This window comes from Heloderma suspectum, chromosome 16, assembly GCF_057233095.1.
Source record: "Heloderma suspectum isolate Gila_16-S chromosome 16, 16-S_ref, whole genome shotgun sequence".
Lineage (NCBI taxonomy): Eukaryota > Metazoa > Chordata > Lepidosauria > Squamata > Helodermatidae > Heloderma > Heloderma suspectum.
Window position 1 is genome coordinate 28,495,142 of NC_139473.1, and position 16,221 is coordinate 28,511,362.

Genomic DNA, 16,221 nt, shown 5'->3' on the forward strand with positions numbered 1-16,221 from the left:
TAGGGTTAGGGTTAGGGTTAGGGTTAGGGTTAGGGTTAGGGTTAGGGTTAGGGTTAGGGTTAGGGTTAGGGTTAGGGTTAGGGTTAGGGTTAGGGTTAGGGTTAGGGTTAGGGTTAGGGTTAGGGTTAGGGTTAGGGTTAGGGTTAGGGTTAGGGTTAGGGTTAGGGTTAGGGTTAGGGTTAGGGTTAGGGTTAGGGTTAGGGTTAGGGTTAGGGTTAGGGTTAGGGTTAGGGTTAGGGTTAGGGTTAGGGTTAGGGTTAGGGTTAGGGTTAGGGTTAGGGTTAGGGTTAGGGTTAGGGTTAGGGTTAGGGTTAGGGTTAGGGTTAGGGTTAGGGTTAGGGTTAGGGTTAGGGTTAGGGTTAGGGTTAGGGTTAGGGTTAGGGTTAGGGTTAGGGTTAGGGTTAGGGTTAGGGTTAGGGTTAGGGTTAGGGTTAGGGTTAGGGTTAGGGTTAGGGTTAGGGTTAGGGTTAGGGTTAGGGTTAGGGTTAGGGTTAGGGTTAGGGTTAGGGTTAGGGTTAGGGTTAGGGTTAGGGTTAGGGTTAGGGTTAGGGTTAGGGTTAGGGTTAGGGTTAGGGTTAGGGTTAGGGTTAGGGTTAGGGTTAGGGTTAGGGTTAGGGTTAGGGTTAGGGTTAGGGTTAGGGTTAGGGTTAGGGTTAGGGTTAGGGTTAGGGTTAGGGTTAGGGTTAGGGTTAGGGTTAGGGTTAGGGTTAGGGTTAGGGTTAGGGTTAGGGTTAGGGTTAGGGTTAGGGTTAGGGTTAGGGTTAGGGTTAGGGTTAGGGTTAGGGTTAGGGTTAGGGTTAGGGTTAGGGTTAGGGTTAGGGTTAGGGTTAGGGTTAGGGTTAGGGTTAGGGTTAGGGTTAGGGTTAGGGTTAGGGTTAGGGTTAGGGTTAGGGTTAGGGTTAGGGTTAGGGTTAGGGTTAGGGTTAGGGTTAGGGTTAGGGTTAGGGTTAGGGTTAGGGTTAGGGTTAGGGTTAGGGTTAGGGTTAGGGTTAGGGTTAGGGTTAGGGTTAGGGTTAGGGTTAGGGTTAGGGTTAGGGTTAGGGTTAGGGTTAGGGTTAGGGTTAGGGTTAGGGTTAGGGTTAGGGTTAGGGTTAGGGTTAGGGTTAGGGTTAGGGTTAGGGTTAGGGTTAGGGTTAGGGTTAGGGTTAGGGTTAGGGTTAGGGTTAGGGTTAGGGTTAGGGTTAGGGTTAGGGTTAGGGTTAGGGTTAGGGTTAGGGTTAGGGTTAGGGTTAGGGTTAGGGTTAGGGTTAGGGTTAGGGTTAGGGTTAGGGTTAGGGTTAGGGTTAGGGTTAGGGTTAGGGTTAGGGTTAGGGTTAGGGTTAGGGTTAGGGTTAGGGTTAGGGTTAGGGTTAGGGTTAGGGTTAGGGTTAGGGTTAGGGTTAGGGTTAGGGTTACGGTTAGGGTTAGGGTTAGGGTTAGGGTTAGGGTTAGGGTTAGGGTTAGGGTTAGGGTTAGGGTTAGGGTTAGGGTTAGGGTTAGGGTTAGGGTTAGGGTTAGGGTTAGGGTTAGGGTTAGGGTTAGGGTTAGGGTTAGGGTTAGGCTGAGGGTTAGGGTTAGGGTTAGGGTTAGGGTTAGGGTTAGGGTTAGGGTTAGGGTTAGGGTTAGGGTTAGGGTTAGGGTTAGGGTTAGGGTTAGGGTTAGGGTTAGGGTTAGGGTTAGGGTTAGGGTTAGGGTTAGGGTTAGGGTTAGGGTTAGGGTTAGGGTTAGGGTTAGGGTTAGGGTTAGGGTTAGGGTTAGGGTTAGGGTTAGGGTTAGGGTTAGGGTTAGGGTTAGGGTTAGGGTTAGGGTTAGGGTTAGGGTTAGGGTTAGGGTTAGGGTTAGGGTTAGGGTTAGGGTTAGGGTTAGGGTTAGGGTTAGGGTTAGGGTTAGGGTTAGGGTTAGGGTTAGGGTTAGGGTTAGGGTTAGGGTTAGGGTTAGGGTTAGGGTTAGGGTTAGGGTTAGGGTTAGGGTTAGGGTTAGGGTTAGGGTTAGGGTTAGGGTTAGGGTTAGGGTTAGGGTTAGGGTTAGGGTTAGGGTTAGGGTTAGGGTTAGGGTTAGGGTTAGGGTTAGGGTTAGGGTTAGGGTTAGGGTTAGGGTTAGGGTTAGGGTTAGGGTTAGGGTTAGGGTTAGGGTTAGGGTTAGGGTTAGGGTTAGGGTTAGGGTTAGGGTTAGGGTTAGGGTTAGGGTTAGGGTTAGGGTTAGGGTTAGGGTTAGGGTTAGGGTTAGGGTTAGGGTTAGGGTTAGGGTTAGGGTTAGGGTTAGGGTTAGGGTTAGGGTTAGGGTTAGGGTTAGGGTTAGGGTTAGGGTTAGGGTTAGGGTTAGGGTTAGGGTTAGGGTTAGGGTTAGGGTTAGGGTTAGGGTTAGGGTTAGGGTTAGGGTTAGGGTTAGGGTTAGGGTTAGGGTTAGGGTTAGGGTTAGGGTTAGGGTTAGGGTTAGGGTTAGGGTTAGGGTTAGGGTTAGGGTTAGGGTTAGGGTTAGGGTTAGGGTTAGGGTTAGGGTTAGGGTTAGGGTTAGGGTTAGGGTTAGGGTTAGGGTTAGGGTTAGGGTTAGGGTTAGGGTTAGGGTTAGGGTTAGGGTTAGGGTTAGGGTTAGGGTTAGGGTTAGGGTTAGGGTTAGGGTTAGGGTTAGGGTTAGGGTTAGGGTTAGGGTTAGGGTTAGGGTTAGGGTTAGGGTTAGGGTTAGGGTTAGGGTTAGGGTTAGGGTTAGGGTTAGGGTTAGGGTTAGGGTTAGGGTTAGGGTTAGGGTTAGGGTTAGGGTTAGGGTTAGGGTTAGGGTTAGGGTTAGGGTTAGGGTTAGGGTTAGGGTTAGGGTTAGGGTTAGGGTTAGGGTTAGGGTTAGGGTTAGGGTTAGGGTTAGGGTTAGGGTTAGGGTTAGGGTTAGGGTTAGGGTTAGGGTTAGGGTTAGGGTTAGGGTTAGGGTTAGGGTTAGGGTTAGGGTTAGGGTTAGGGTTAGGGTTAGGGTTAGGGTTAGGGTTAGGGTTAGGGTTAGGGTTAGGGTTAGGGTTAGGGTTAGGGTTAGGGTTAGGGTTAGGGTTAGGGTTAGGGTTAGGGTTAGGGTTAGGGTTAGGGTTAGGGTTAGGGTTAGGGTTAGGGTTAGGGTTAGGGTTAGGGTTAGGGTTAGGGTTAGGGTTAGGGTTAGGGTTAGGGTTAGGGTTAGGGTTAGGGTTAGGGTTAGGGTTAGGGTTAGGGTTAGGGTTAGGGTTAGGGTTAGGGTTAGGGTTAGGGTTAGGGTTAGGGTTAGGGTTAGGGTTAGGGTTAGGGTTAGGGTTAGGGTTAGGGTTAGGGTTAGGGTTAGGGTTAGGGTTAGGGTTAGGGTTAGGGTTAGGGTTAGGGTTAGGGTTAGGGTTAGGGTTAGGGTTAGGGTTAGGGTTAGGGTTAGGGTTAGGGTTAGGGTTAGGGTTAGGGTTAGGGTTAGGGTTAGGGTTAGGGTTAGGGTTAGGGTTAGGGTTAGGGTTAGGGTTAGGGTTAGGGTTAGGGTTAGGGTTAGGGTTAGGGTTAGGGTTAGGGTTAGGGTTAGGGTTAGGGTTAGGGTTAGGGTTAGGGTTAGGGTTAGGGTTAGGGTTAGGGTTAGGGTTAGGGTTAGGGTTAGGGTTAGGGTTAGGGTTAGGGTTAGGGTTAGGGTTAGGGTTAGGGTTAGGGTTAGGGTTAGGGTTAGGGTTAGGGTTAGGGTTAGGGTTAGGGTTAGGGTTAGGGTTAGGGTTAGGGTTAGGGTTAGGGTTAGGGTTAGGGTTAGGGTTAGGGTTAGGGTTAGGGTTAGGGTTAGGGTTAGGGTTAGGGTTAGGGTTAGGGTTAGGGTTAGGGTTAGGGTTAGGGTTAGGGTTAGGGTTAGGGTTAGGGTTAGGGTTAGGGTTAGGGTTAGGGTTAGGGTTAGGGTTAGGGTTAGGGTTAGGGTTAGGGTTAGGGTTAGGGTTAGGGTTAGGGTTAGGGTTAGGGTTAGGGTTAGGGTTAGGGTTAGGGTTAGGGTTAGGGTTAGGGTTAGGGTTAGGGTTAGGGTTAGGGTTAGGGTTAGGGTTAGGGTTAGGGTTAGGGTTAGGGTTAGGGTTAGGGTTAGGGTTAGGGTTAGGGTTAGGGTTAGGGTTAGGGTTAGGGTTAGGGTTAGGGTTAGGGTTAGGGTTAGGGTTAGGGTTAGGGTTAGGGTTAGGGTTAGGGTTAGGGTTAGGGTTAGGGTTAGGGTTAGGGTTAGGGTTAGGGTTAGGGTTAGGGTTAGGGTTAGGGTTAGGGTTAGGGTTAGGGTTAGGGTTAGGGTTAGGGTTAGGGTTAGGGTTAGGGTTAGGGTTAGGGTTAGGGTTAGGGTTAGGGTTAGGGTTAGGGTTAGGGTTAGGGTTAGGGTTAGGGTTAGGGTTAGGGTTAGGGTTAGGGTTAGGGTTAGGGTTAGGGTTAGGGTTAGGGTTAGGGTTAGGGTTAGGGTTAGGGTTAGGGTTAGGGTTAGGGTTAGGGTTAGGGTTAGGGTTAGGGTTAGGGTTAGGGTTAGGGTTAGGGTTAGGGTTAGGGTTAGGGTTAGGGTTAGGGTTAGGGTTAGGGTTAGGGTTAGGGTTAGGGTTAGGGTTAGGGTTAGGGTTAGGGTTAGGGTTAGGGTTAGGGTTAGGGTTAGGGTTAGGGTTAGGGTTAGGGTTAGGGTTAGGGTTAGGGTTAGGGTTAGGGTTAGGGTTAGGGTTAGGGTTAGGGTTAGGGTTAGGGTTAGGGTTAGGGTTAGGGTTAGGGTTAGGGTTAGGGTTAGGGTTAGGGTTAGGGTTAGGGTTAGGGTTAGGGTTAGGGTTAGGGTTAGGGTTAGGGTTAGGGTTAGGGTTAGGGTTAGGGTTAGGGTTAGGGTTAGGGTTAGGGTTAGGGTTAGGGTTAGGGTTAGGGTTAGGGTTAGGGTTAGGGTTAGGGTTAGGGTTAGGGTTAGGGTTAGGGTTAGGGTTAGGGTTAGGGTTAGGGTTAGGGTTAGGGTTAGGGTTAGGGTTAGGGTTAGGGTTAGGGTTAGGGTTAGGGTTAGGGTTAGGGTTAGGGTTAGGGTTAGGGTTAGGGTTAGGGTTAGGGTTAGGGTTAGGGTTAGGGTTAGGGTTAGGGTTAGGGTTAGGGTTAGGGTTAGGGTTAGGGTTAGGGTTAGGGTTAGGGTTAGGGTTAGGGTTAGGGTTAGGGTTAGGGTTAGGGTTAGGGTTAGGGTTAGGGTTAGGGTTAGGGTTAGGGTTAGGGTTAGGGTTAGGGTTAGGGTTAGGGTTAGGGTTAGGGTTAGGGTTAGGGTTAGGGTTAGGGTTAGGGTTAGGGTTAGGGTTAGGGTTAGGGTTAGGGTTAGGGTTAGGGTTAGGGTTAGGGTTAGGGTTAGGGTTAGGGTTAGGGTTAGGGTTAGGGTTAGGGTTAGGGTTAGGGTTAGGGTTAGGGTTAGGGTTAGGGTTAGGGTTAGGGTTAGGGTTAGGGTTAGGGTTAGGGTTAGGGTTAGGGTTAGGGTTAGGGTTAGGGTTAGGGTTAGGGTTAGGGTTAGGGTTAGGGTTAGGGTTAGGGTTAGGGTTAGGGTTAGGGTTAGGGTTAGGGTTAGGGTTAGGGTTAGGGTTAGGGTTAGGGTTAGGGTTAGGGTTAGGGTTAGGGTTAGGGTTAGGGTTAGGGTTAGGGTTAGGGTTAGGGTTAGGGTTAGGGTTAGGGTTAGGGTTAGGGTTAGGGTTAGGGTTAGGGTTAGGGTTAGGGTTAGGGTTAGGGTTAGGGTTAGGGTTAGGGTTAGGGTTAGGGTTAGGGTTAGGGTTAGGGTTAGGGTTAGGGTTAGGGTTAGGGTTAGGGTTAGGGTTAGGGTTAGGGTTAGGGTTAGGGTTAGGGTTAGGGTTAGGGTTAGGGTTAGGGTTAGGGTTAGGGTTAGGGTTAGGGTTAGGGTTAGGGTTAGGGTTAGGGTTAGGGTTAGGGTTAGGGTTAGGGTTAGGGTTAGGGTTAGGGTTAGGGTTAGGGTTAGGGTTAGGGTTAGGGTTAGGGTTAGGGTTAGGGTTAGGGTTAGGGTTAGGGTTAGGGTTAGGGTTAGGGTTAGGGTTAGGGTTAGGGTTAGGGTTAGGGTTAGGGTTAGGGTTAGGGTTAGGGTTAGGGTTAGGGTTAGGGTTAGGGTTAGGGTTAGGGTTAGGGTTAGGGTTAGGGTTAGGGTTAGGGTTAGGGTTAGGGTTAGGGTTAGGGTTAGGGTTAGGGTTAGGGTTAGGGTTAGGGTTAGGGTTAGGGTTAGGGTTAGGGTTAGGGTTAGGGTTAGGGTTAGGGTTAGGGTTAGGGTTAGGGTTAGGGTTAGGGTTAGGGTTAGGGTTAGGGTTAGGGTTAGGGTTAGGGTTAGGGTTAGGGTTAGGGTTAGGGTTAGGGTTAGGGTTAGGGTTAGGGTTAGGGTTAGGGTTAGGGTTAGGGTTAGGGTTAGGGTTAGGGTTAGGGTTAGGGTTAGGGTTAGGGTTAGGGTTAGGGTTAGGGTTAGGGTTAGGGTTAGGGTTAGGGTTAGGGTTAGGGTTAGGGTTAGGGTTAGGGTTAGGGTTAGGGTTAGGGTTAGGGTTAGGGTTAGGGTTAGGGTTAGGGTTAGGGTTAGGGTTAGGGTTAGGGTTAGGGTTAGGGTTAGGGTTAGGGTTAGGGTTAGGGTTAGGGTTAGGGTTAGGGTTAGGGTTAGGGTTAGGGTTAGGGTTAGGGTTAGGGTTAGGGTTAGGGTTAGGGTTAGGGTTAGGGTTAGGGTTAGGGTTAGGGTTAGGGTTAGGGTTAGGGTTAGGGTTAGGGTTAGGGTTAGGGTTAGGGTTAGGGTTAGGGTTAGGGTTAGGGTTAGGGTTAGGGTTAGGGTTAGGGTTAGGGTTAGGGTTAGGGTTAGGGTTAGGGTTAGGGTTAGGGTTAGGGTTAGGGTTAGGGTTAGGGTTAGGGTTAGGGTTAGGGTTAGGGTTAGGGTTAGGGTTAGGGTTAGGGTTAGGGTTAGGGTTAGGGTTAGGGTTAGGGTTAGGGTTAGGGTTAGGGTTAGGGTTAGGGTTAGGGTTAGGGTTAGGGTTAGGGTTAGGGTTAGGGTTAGGGTTAGGGTTAGGGTTAGGGTTAGGGTTAGGGTTAGGGTTAGGGTTAGGGTTAGGGTTAGGGTTAGGGTTAGGGTTAGGGTTAGGGTTAGGGTTAGGGTTAGGGTTAGGGTTAGGGTTAGGGTTAGGGTTAGGGTTAGGGTTAGGGTTAGGGTTAGGGTTAGGGTTAGGGTTAGGGTTAGGGTTAGGGTTAGGGTTAGGGTTAGGGTTAGGGTTAGGGTTAGGGTTAGGGTTAGGGTTAGGGTTAGGGTTAGGGTTAGGGTTAGGGTTAGGGTTAGGGTTAGGGTTAGGGTTAGGGTTAGGGTTAGGGTTAGGGTTAGGGTTAGGGTTAGGGTTAGGGTTAGGGTTAGGGTTAGGGTTAGGGTTAGGGTTAGGGTTAGGGTTAGGGTTAGGGTTAGGGTTAGGGTTAGGGTTAGGGTTAGGGTTAGGGTTAGGGTTAGGGTTAGGGTTAGGGTTAGGGTTAGGGTTAGGGTTAGGGTTAGGGTTAGGGTTAGGGTTAGGGTTAGGGTTAGGGTTAGGGTTAGGGTTAGGGTTAGGGTTAGGGTTAGGGTTAGGGTTAGGGTTAGGGTTAGGGTTAGGGTTAGGGTTAGGGTTAGGGTTAGGGTTAGGGTTAGGGTTAGGGTTAGGGTTAGGGTTAGGGTTAGGGTTAGGGTTAGGGTTAGGGTTAGGGTTAGGGTTAGGGTTAGGGTTAGGGTTAGGGTTAGGGTTAGGGTTAGGGTTAGGGTTAGGGTTAGGGTTAGGGTTAGGGTTAGGGTTAGGGTTAGGGTTAGGGTTAGGGTTAGGGTTAGGGTTAGGGTTAGGGTTAGGGTTAGGGTTAGGGTTAGGGTTAGGGTTAGGGTTAGGGTTAGGGTTAGGGTTAGGGTTAGGGTTAGGGTTAGGGTTAGGGTTAGGGTTAGGGTTAGGGTTAGGGTTAGGGTTAGGGTTAGGGTTAGGGTTAGGGTTAGGGTTAGGGTTAGGGTTAGGGTTAGGGTTAGGGTTAGGGTTAGGGTTAGGGTTAGGGTTAGGGTTAGGGTTAGGGTTAGGGTTAGGGTTAGGGTTAGGGTTAGGGTTAGGGTTAGGGTTAGGGTTAGGGTTAGGGTTAGGGTTAGGGTTAGGGTTAGGGTTAGGGTTAGGGTTAGGGTTAGGGTTAGGGTTAGGGTTAGGGTTAGGGTTAGGGTTAGGGTTAGGGTTAGGGTTAGGGTTAGGGTTAGGGTTAGGGTTAGGGTTAGGGTTAGGGTTAGGGTTAGGGTTAGGGTTAGGGTTAGGGTTAGGGTTAGGGTTAGGGTTAGGGTTAGGGTTAGGGTTAGGGTTAGGGTTAGGGTTAGGGTTAGGGTTAGGGTTAGGGTTAGGGTTAGGGTTAGGGTTAGGGTTAGGGTTAGGGTTAGGGTTAGGGTTAGGGTTAGGGTTAGGGTTAGGGTTAGGGTTAGGGTTAGGGTTAGGGTTAGGGTTAGGGTTAGGGTTAGGGTTAGGGTTAGGGTTAGGGTTAGGGTTAGGGTTAGGGTTAGGGTTAGGGTTAGGGTTAGGGTTAGGGTTAGGGTTAGGGTTAGGGTTAGGGTTAGGGTTAGGGTTAGGGTTAGGGTTAGGGTTAGGGTTAGGGTTAGGGTTAGGGTTAGGGTTAGGGTTAGGGTTAGGGTTAGGGTTAGGGTTAGGGTTAGGGTTAGGGTTAGGGTTAGGGTTAGGGTTAGGGTTAGGGTTAGGGTTAGGGTTAGGGTTAGGGTTAGGGTTAGGGTTAGGGTTAGGGTTAGGGTTAGGGTTAGGGTTAGGGTTAGGGTTAGGGTTAGGGTTAGGGTTAGGGTTAGGGTTAGGGTTAGGGTTAGGGTTAGGGTTAGGGTTAGGGTTAGGGTTAGGGTTAGGGTTAGGGTTAGGGTTAGGGTTAGGGTTAGGGTTAGGGTTAGGGTTAGGGTTAGGGTTAGGGTTAGGGTTAGGGTTAGGGTTAGGGTTAGGGTTAGGGTTAGGGTTAGGGTTAGGGTTAGGGTTAGGGTTAGGGTTAGGGTTAGGGTTAGGGTTAGGGTTAGGGTTAGGGTTAGGGTTAGGGTTAGGGTTAGGGTTAGGGTTAGGGTTAGGGTTAGGGTTAGGGTTAGGGTTAGGGTTAGGGTTAGGGTTAGGGTTAGGGTTAGGGTTAGGGTTAGGGTTAGGGTTAGGGTTAGGGTTAGGGTTAGGGTTAGGGTTAGGGTTAGGGTTAGGGTTAGGGTTAGGGTTAGGGTTAGGGTTAGGGTTAGGGTTAGGGTTAGGGTTAGGGTTAGGGTTAGGGTTAGGGTTAGGGTTAGGGTTAGGGTTAGGGTTAGGGTTAGGGTTAGGGTTAGGGTTAGGGTTAGGGTTAGGGTTAGGGTTAGGGTTAGGGTTAGGGTTAGGGTTAGGGTTAGGGTTAGGGTTAGGGTTAGGGTTAGGGTTAGGGTTAGGGTTAGGGTTAGGGTTAGGGTTAGGGTTAGGGTTAGGGTTAGGGTTAGGGTTAGGGTTAGGGTTAGGGTTAGGGTTAGGGTTAGGGTTAGGGTTAGGGTTAGGGTTAGGGTTAGGGTTAGGGTTAGGGTTAGGGTTAGGGTTAGGGTTAGGGTTAGGGTTAGGGTTAGGGTTAGGGTTAGGGTTAGGGTTAGGGTTAGGGTTAGGGTTAGGGTTAGGGTTAGGGTTAGGGTTAGGGTTAGGGTTAGGGTTAGGGTTAGGGTTAGGGTTAGGGTTAGGGTTAGGGTTAGGGTTAGGGTTAGGGTTAGGGTTAGGGTTAGGGTTAGGGTTAGGGTTAGGGTTAGGGTTAGGGTTAGGGTTAGGGTTAGGGTTAGGGTTAGGGTTAGGGTTAGGGTTAGGGTTAGGGTTAGGGTTAGGGTTAGGGTTAGGGTTAGGGTTAGGGTTAGGGTTAGGGTTAGGGTTAGGGTTAGGGTTAGGGTTAGGGTTAGGGTTAGGGTTAGGGTTAGGGTTAGGGTTAGGGTTAGGGTTAGGGTTAGGGTTAGGGTTAGGGTTAGGGTTAGGGTTAGGGTTAGGGTTAGGGTTAGGGTTAGGGTTAGGGTTAGGGTTAGGGTTAGGGTTAGGGTTAGGGTTAGGGTTAGGGTTAGGGTTAGGGTTAGGGTTAGGGTTAGGGTTAGGGTTAGGGTTAGGGTTAGGGTTAGGGTTAGGGTTAGGGTTAGGGTTAGGGTTAGGGTTAGGGTTAGGGTTAGGGTTAGGGTTAGGGTTAGGGTTAGGGTTAGGGTTAGGGTTAGGGTTAGGGTTAGGGTTAGGGTTAGGGTTAGGGTTAGGGTTAGGGTTAGGGTTAGGGTTAGGGTTAGGGTTAGGGTTAGGGTTAGGGTTAGGGTTAGGGTTAGGGTTAGGGTTAGGGTTAGGGTTAGGGTTAGGGTTAGGGTTAGGGTTAGGGTTAGGGTTAGGGTTAGGGTTAGGGTTAGGGTTAGGGTTAGGGTTAGGGTTAGGGTTAGGGTTAGGGTTAGGGTTAGGGTTAGGGTTAGGGTTAGGGTTAGGGTTAGGGTTAGGGTTAGGGTTAGGGTTAGGGTTAGGGTTAGGGTTAGGGTTAGGGTTAGGGTTAGGGTTAGGGTTAGGGTTAGGGTTAGGGTTAGGGTTAGGGTTAGGGTTAGGGTTAGGGTTAGGGTTAGGGTTAGGGTTAGGGTTAGGGTTAGGGTTAGGGTTAGGGTTAGGGTTAGGGTTAGGGTTAGGGTTAGGGTTAGGGTTAGGGTTAGGGTTAGGGTTAGGGTTAGGGTTAGGGTTAGGGTTAGGGTTAGGGTTAGGGTTAGGGTTAGGGTTAGGGTTAGGGTTAGGGTTAGGGTTAGGGTTAGGGTTAGGGTTAGGGTTAGGGTTAGGGTTAGGGTTAGGGTTAGGGTTAGGGTTAGGGTTAGGGTTAGGGTTAGGGTTAGGGTTAGGGTTAGGGTTAGGGTTAGGGTTAGGGTTAGGGTTAGGGTTAGGGTTAGGGTTAGGGTTAGGGTTAGGGTTAGGGTTAGGGTTAGGGTTAGGGTTAGGGTTAGGGTTAGGGTTAGGGTTAGGGTTAGGGTTAGGGTTAGGGTTAGGGTTAGGGTTAGGGTTAGGGTTAGGGTTAGGGTTAGGGTTAGGGTTAGGGTTAGGGTTAGGGTTAGGGTTAGGGTTAGGGTTAGGGTTAGGGTTAGGGTTAGGGTTAGGGTTAGGGTTAGGGTTAGGGTTAGGGTTAGGGTTAGGGTTAGGGTTAGGGTTAGGGTTAGGGTTAGGGTTAGGGTTAGGGTTAGGGTTAGGGTTAGGGTTAGGGTTAGGGTTAGGGTTAGGGTTAGGGTTAGGGTTAGGGTTAGGGTTAGGGTTAGGGTTAGGGTTAGGGTTAGGGTTAGGGTTAGGGTTAGGGTTAGGGTTAGGGTTAGGGTTAGGGTTAGGGTTAGGGTTAGGGTTAGGGTTAGGGTTAGGGTTAGGGTTAGGGTTAGGGTTAGGGTTAGGGTTAGGGTTAGGGTTAGGGTTAGGGTTAGGGTTAGGGTTAGGGTTAGGGTTAGGGTTAGGGTTAGGGTTAGGGTTAGGGTTAGGGTTAGGGTTAGGGTTAGGGTTAGGGTTAGGGTTAGGGTTAGGGTTAGGGTTAGGGTTAGGGTTAGGGTTAGGGTTAGGGTTAGGGTTAGGGTTAGGGTTAGGGTTAGGGTTAGGGTTAGGGTTAGGGTTAGGGTTAGGGTTAGGGTTAGGGTTAGGGTTAGGGTTAGGGTTAGGGTTAGGGTTAGGGTTAGGGTTAGGGTTAGGGTTAGGGTTAGGGTTAGGGTTAGGGTTAGGGTTAGGGTTAGGGTTAGGGTTAGGGTTAGGGTTAGGGTTAGGGTTAGGGTTAGGGTTAGGGTTAGGGTTAGGGTTAGGGTTAGGGTTAGGGTTAGGGTTAGGGTTAGGGTTAGGGTTAGGGTTAGGGTTAGGGTTAGGGTTAGGGTTAGGGTTAGGGTTAGGGTTAGGGTTAGGGTTAGGGTTAGGGTTAGGGTTAGGGTTAGGGTTAGGGTTAGGGTTAGGGTTAGGGTTAGGGTTAGGGTTAGGGTTAGGGTTAGGGTTAGGGTTAGGGTTAGGGTTAGGGTTAGGGTTAGGGTTAGGGTTAGGGTTAGGGTTAGGGTTAGGGTTAGGGTTAGGGTTAGGGTTAGGGTTAGGGTTAGGGTTAGGGTTAGGGTTAGGGTTAGGGTTAGGGTTAGGGTTAGGGTTAGGGTTAGGGTTAGGGTTAGGGTTAGGGTTAGGGTTAGGGTTAGGGTTAGGGTTAGGGTTAGGGTTAGGGTTAGGGTTAGGGTTAGGGTTAGGGTTAGGGTTAGGGTTAGGGTTAGGGTTAGGGTTAGGGTTAGGGTTAGGGTTAGGGTTAGGGTTAGGGTTAGGGTTAGGGTTAGGGTTAGGGTTAGGGTTAGGGTTAGGGTTAGGGTTAGGGTTAGGGTTAGGGTTAGGGTTAGGGTTAGGGTTAGGGTTAGGGTTAGGGTTAGGGTTAGGGTTAGGGTTAGGGTTAGGGTTAGGGTTAGGGTTAGGGTTAGGGTTAGGGTTAGGGTTAGGGTTAGGGTTAGGGTTAGGGTTAGGGTTAGGGTTAGGGTTAGGGTTAGGGTTAGGGTTAGGGTTAGGGTTAGGGTTAGGGTTAGGGTTAGGGTTAGGGTTAGGGTTAGGGTTAGGGTTAGGGTTAGGGTTAGGGTTAGGGTTAGGGTTAGGGTTAGGGTTAGGGTTAGGGTTAGGGTTAGGGTTAGGGTTAGGGTTAGGGTTAGGGTTAGGGTTAGGGTTAGGGTTAGGGTTAGGGTTAGGGTTAGGGTTAGGGTTAGGGTTAGGGTTAGGGTTAGGGTTAGGGTTAGGGTTAGGGTTAGGGTTAGGGTTAGGGTTAGGGTTAGGGTTAGGGTTAGGGTTAGGGTTAGGGTTAGGGTTAGGGTTAGGGTTAGGGTTAGGGTTAGGGTTAGGGTTAGGGTTAGGGTTAGGGTTAGGGTTAGGGTTAGGGTTAGGGTTAGGGTTAGGGTTAGGGTTAGGGTTAGGGTTAGGGTTAGGGTTAGGGTTAGGGTTAGGGTTAGGGTTAGGGTTAGGGTTAGGGTTAGGGTTAGGGTTAGGGTTAGGGTTAGGGTTAGGGTTAGGGTTAGGGTTAGGGTTAGGGTTAGGGTTAGGGTTAGGGTTAGGGTTAGGGTTAGGGTTAGGGTTAGGGTTAGGGTTAGGGTTAGGGTTAGGGTTAGGGTTAGGGTTAGGGTTAGGGTTAGGGTTAGGGTTAGGGTTAGGGTTAGGGTTAGGGTTAGGGTTAGGGTTAGGGTTAGGGTTAGGGTTAGGGTTAGGGTTAGGGTTAGGGTTAGGGTTAGGGTTAGGGTTAGGGTTAGGGTTAGGGTTAGGGTTAGGGTTAGGGTTAGGGTTAGGGTTAGGGTTAGGGTTAGGGTTAGGGTTAGGGTTAGGGTTAGGGTTAGGGTTAGGGTTAGGGTTAGGGTTAGGGTTAGGGTTAGGGTTAGGGTTAGGGTTAGGGTTAGGGTTAGGGTTAGGGTTAGGGTTAGGGTTAGGGTTAGGGTTAGGGTTAGGGTTAGGGTTAGGGTTAGGGTTAGGGTTAGGGTTAGGGTTAGGGTTAGGGTTAGGGTTAGGGTTAGGGTTAGGGTTAGGGTTAGGGTTAGGGTTAGGGTTAGGGTTAGGGTTAGGGTTAGGGTTAGGGTTAGGGTTAGGGTTAGGGTTAGGGTTAGGGTTAGGGTTAGGGTTAGGGTTAGGGTTAGGGTTAGGGTTAGGGTTAGGGTTAGGGTTAGGGTTAGGGTTAGGGTTAGGGTTAGGGTTAGGGTTAGGGTTAGGGTTAGGGTTAGGGTTAGGGTTAGGGTTAGGGTTAGGGTTAGGGTTAGGGTTAGGGTTAGGGTTAGGGTTAGGGTTAGGGTTAGGGTTAGGGTTAGGGTTAGGGTTAGGGTTAGGGTTAGGGTTAGGGTTAGGGTTAGGGTTAGGGTTAGGGTTAGGGTTAGGGTTAGGGTTAGGGTTAGGGTTAGGGTTAGGGTTAGGGTTAGGGTTAGGGTTAGGGTTAGGGTTAGGGTTAGGGTTAGGGTTAGGGTTAGGGTTAGGGTTAGGGTTAGGGTTAGGGTTAGGGTTAGGGTTAGGGTTAGGGTTAGGGTTAGGGTTAGGGTTAGGGTTAGGGTTAGGGTTAGGGTTAGGGTTAGGGTTAGGGTTAGGGTTAGGGTTAGGGTTAGGGTTAGGGTTAGGGTTAGGGTTAGGGTTAGGGTTAGGGTTAGGGTTAGGGTTAGGGTTAGGGTTAGGGTTAGGGTTAGGGTTAGGGTTAGGGTTAGGGTTAGGGTTAGGGTTAGGGTTAGGGTTAGGGTTAGGGTTAGGGTTAGGGTTAGGGTTAGGGTTAGGGTTAGGGTTAGGGTTAGGGTTAGGGTTAGGGTTAGGGTTAGGGTTAGGGTTAGGGTTAGGGTTAGGGTTAGGGTTAGGGTTAGGGTTAGGGTTAGGGTTAGGGTTAGGGTTAGGGTTAGGGTTAGGGTTAGGGTTAGGGTTAGGGTTAGGGTTAGGGTTAGGGTTAGGGTTAGGGTTAGGGTTAGGGTTAGGGTTAGGGTTAGGGTTAGGGTTAGGGTTAGGGTTAGGGTTAGGGTTAGGGTTAGGGTTAGGGTTAGGGTTAGGGTTAGGGTTAGGGTTAGGGTTAGGGTTAGGGTTAGGGTTAGGGTTAGGGTTAGGGTTAGGGTTAGGGTTAGGGTTAGGGTTAGGGTTAGGGTTAGGGTTAGGGTTAGGGTTAGGGTTAGGGTTAGGGTTAGGGTTAGGGTTAGGGTTAGGGTTAGGGTTAGGGTTAGGGTTAGGGTTAGGGTTAGGGTTAGGGTTAGGGTTAGGGTTAGGGTTAGGGTTAGGGTTAGGGTTAGGGTTAGGGTTAGGGTTAGGGTTAGGGTTAGGGTTAGGGTTAGGGTTAGGGTTAGGGTTAGGGTTAGGGTTAGGGTTAGGGTTAGGGTTAGGGTTAGGGTTAGGGTTAGGGTTAGGGTTAGGGTTAGGGTTAGGGTTAGGGTTAGGGTTAGGGTTAGGGTTAGGGTTAGGGTTAGGGTTAGGGTTAGGGTTAGGGTTAGGGTTAGGGTTAGGGTTAGGGTTAGGGTTAGGGTTAGGGTTAGGGTTAGGGTTAGGGTTAGGGTTAGGGTTAGGGTTAGGGTTAGGGTTAGGGTTAGGGTTAGGGTTAGGGTTAGGGTTAGGGTTAGGGTTAGGGTTAGGGTTAGGGTTAGGGTTAGGGTTAGGGTTAGGGTTAGGGTTAGGGTTAGGGTTAGGGTTAGGGTTAGGGTTAGGGTTAGGGTTAGGGTTAGGGTTAGGGTTAGGGTTAGGGTTAGGGTTAGGGTTAGGGTTAGGGTTAGGGTTAGGGTTAGGGTTAGGGTTAGGGTTAGGGTTAGGGTTAGGGTTAGGGTTAGGGTTAGGGTTAGGGTTAGGGTTAGGGTTAGGGTTAGGGTTAGGGTTAGGGTTAGGGTTAGGGTTAGGGTTAGGGTTAGGGTTAGGGTTAGGGTTAGGGTTAGGGTTAGGGTTAGGGTTAGGGTTAGGGTTAGGGTTAGGGTTAGGGTTAGGGTTAGGGTTAGGGTTAGGGTTAGGGTTAGGGTTAGGGTTAGGGTTAGGGTTAGGGTTAGGGTTAGGGTTAGGGTTAGGGTTAGGGTTAGGGTTAGGGTTAGGGTTAGGGTTAGGGTTAGGGTTAGGGTTAGGGTTAGGGTTAGGGTTAGGGTTAGGGTTAGGGTTAGGGTTAGGGTTAGGGTTAGGGTTAGGGTTAGGGTTAGGGTTAGGGTTAGGGTTAGGGTTAGGGTTAGGGTTAGGGTTAGGGTTAGGGTTAGGGTTAGGGTTAGGGTTAGGGTTAGGGTTAGGGTTAGGGTTAGGGTTAGGGTTAGGGTTAGGGTTAGGGTTAGGGTTAGGGTTAGGGTTAGGGTTAGGGTTAGGGTTAGGGTTAGGGTTAGGGTTAGGGTTAGGGTTAGGGTTAGGGTTAGGGTTAGGGTTAGGGTTAGGGTTAGGGTTAGGGTTAGGGTTAGGGTTAGGGTTAGGGTTAGGGTTAGGGTTAGGGTTAGGGTTAGGGTTAGGGTTAGGGTTAGGGTTAGGGTTAGGGTTAGGGTTAGGGTTAGGGTTAGGGTTAGGGTTAGGGTTAGGGTTAGGGTTAGGGTTAGGGTTAGGGTTAGGGTTAGGGTTAGGGTTAGGGTTAGGGTTAGGGTTAGGGTTAGGGTTAGGGTTAGGGTTAGGGTTAGGGTTAGGGTTAGGGTTAGGGTTAGGGTTAGGGTTAGGGTTAGGGTTAGGGTTAGGGTTAGGGTTAGGGTTAGGGTTAGGGTTAGGGTTAGGGTTAGGGTTAGGGTTAGGGTTAGGGTTAGGGTTAGGGTTAGGGTTAGGGTTAGGGTTAGGGTTAGGGTTAGGGTTAGGGTTAGGGTTAGGGTTAGGGTTAGGGTTAGGGTTAGGGTTAGGGTTAGGGTTAGGGTTAGGGTTAGGGTTAG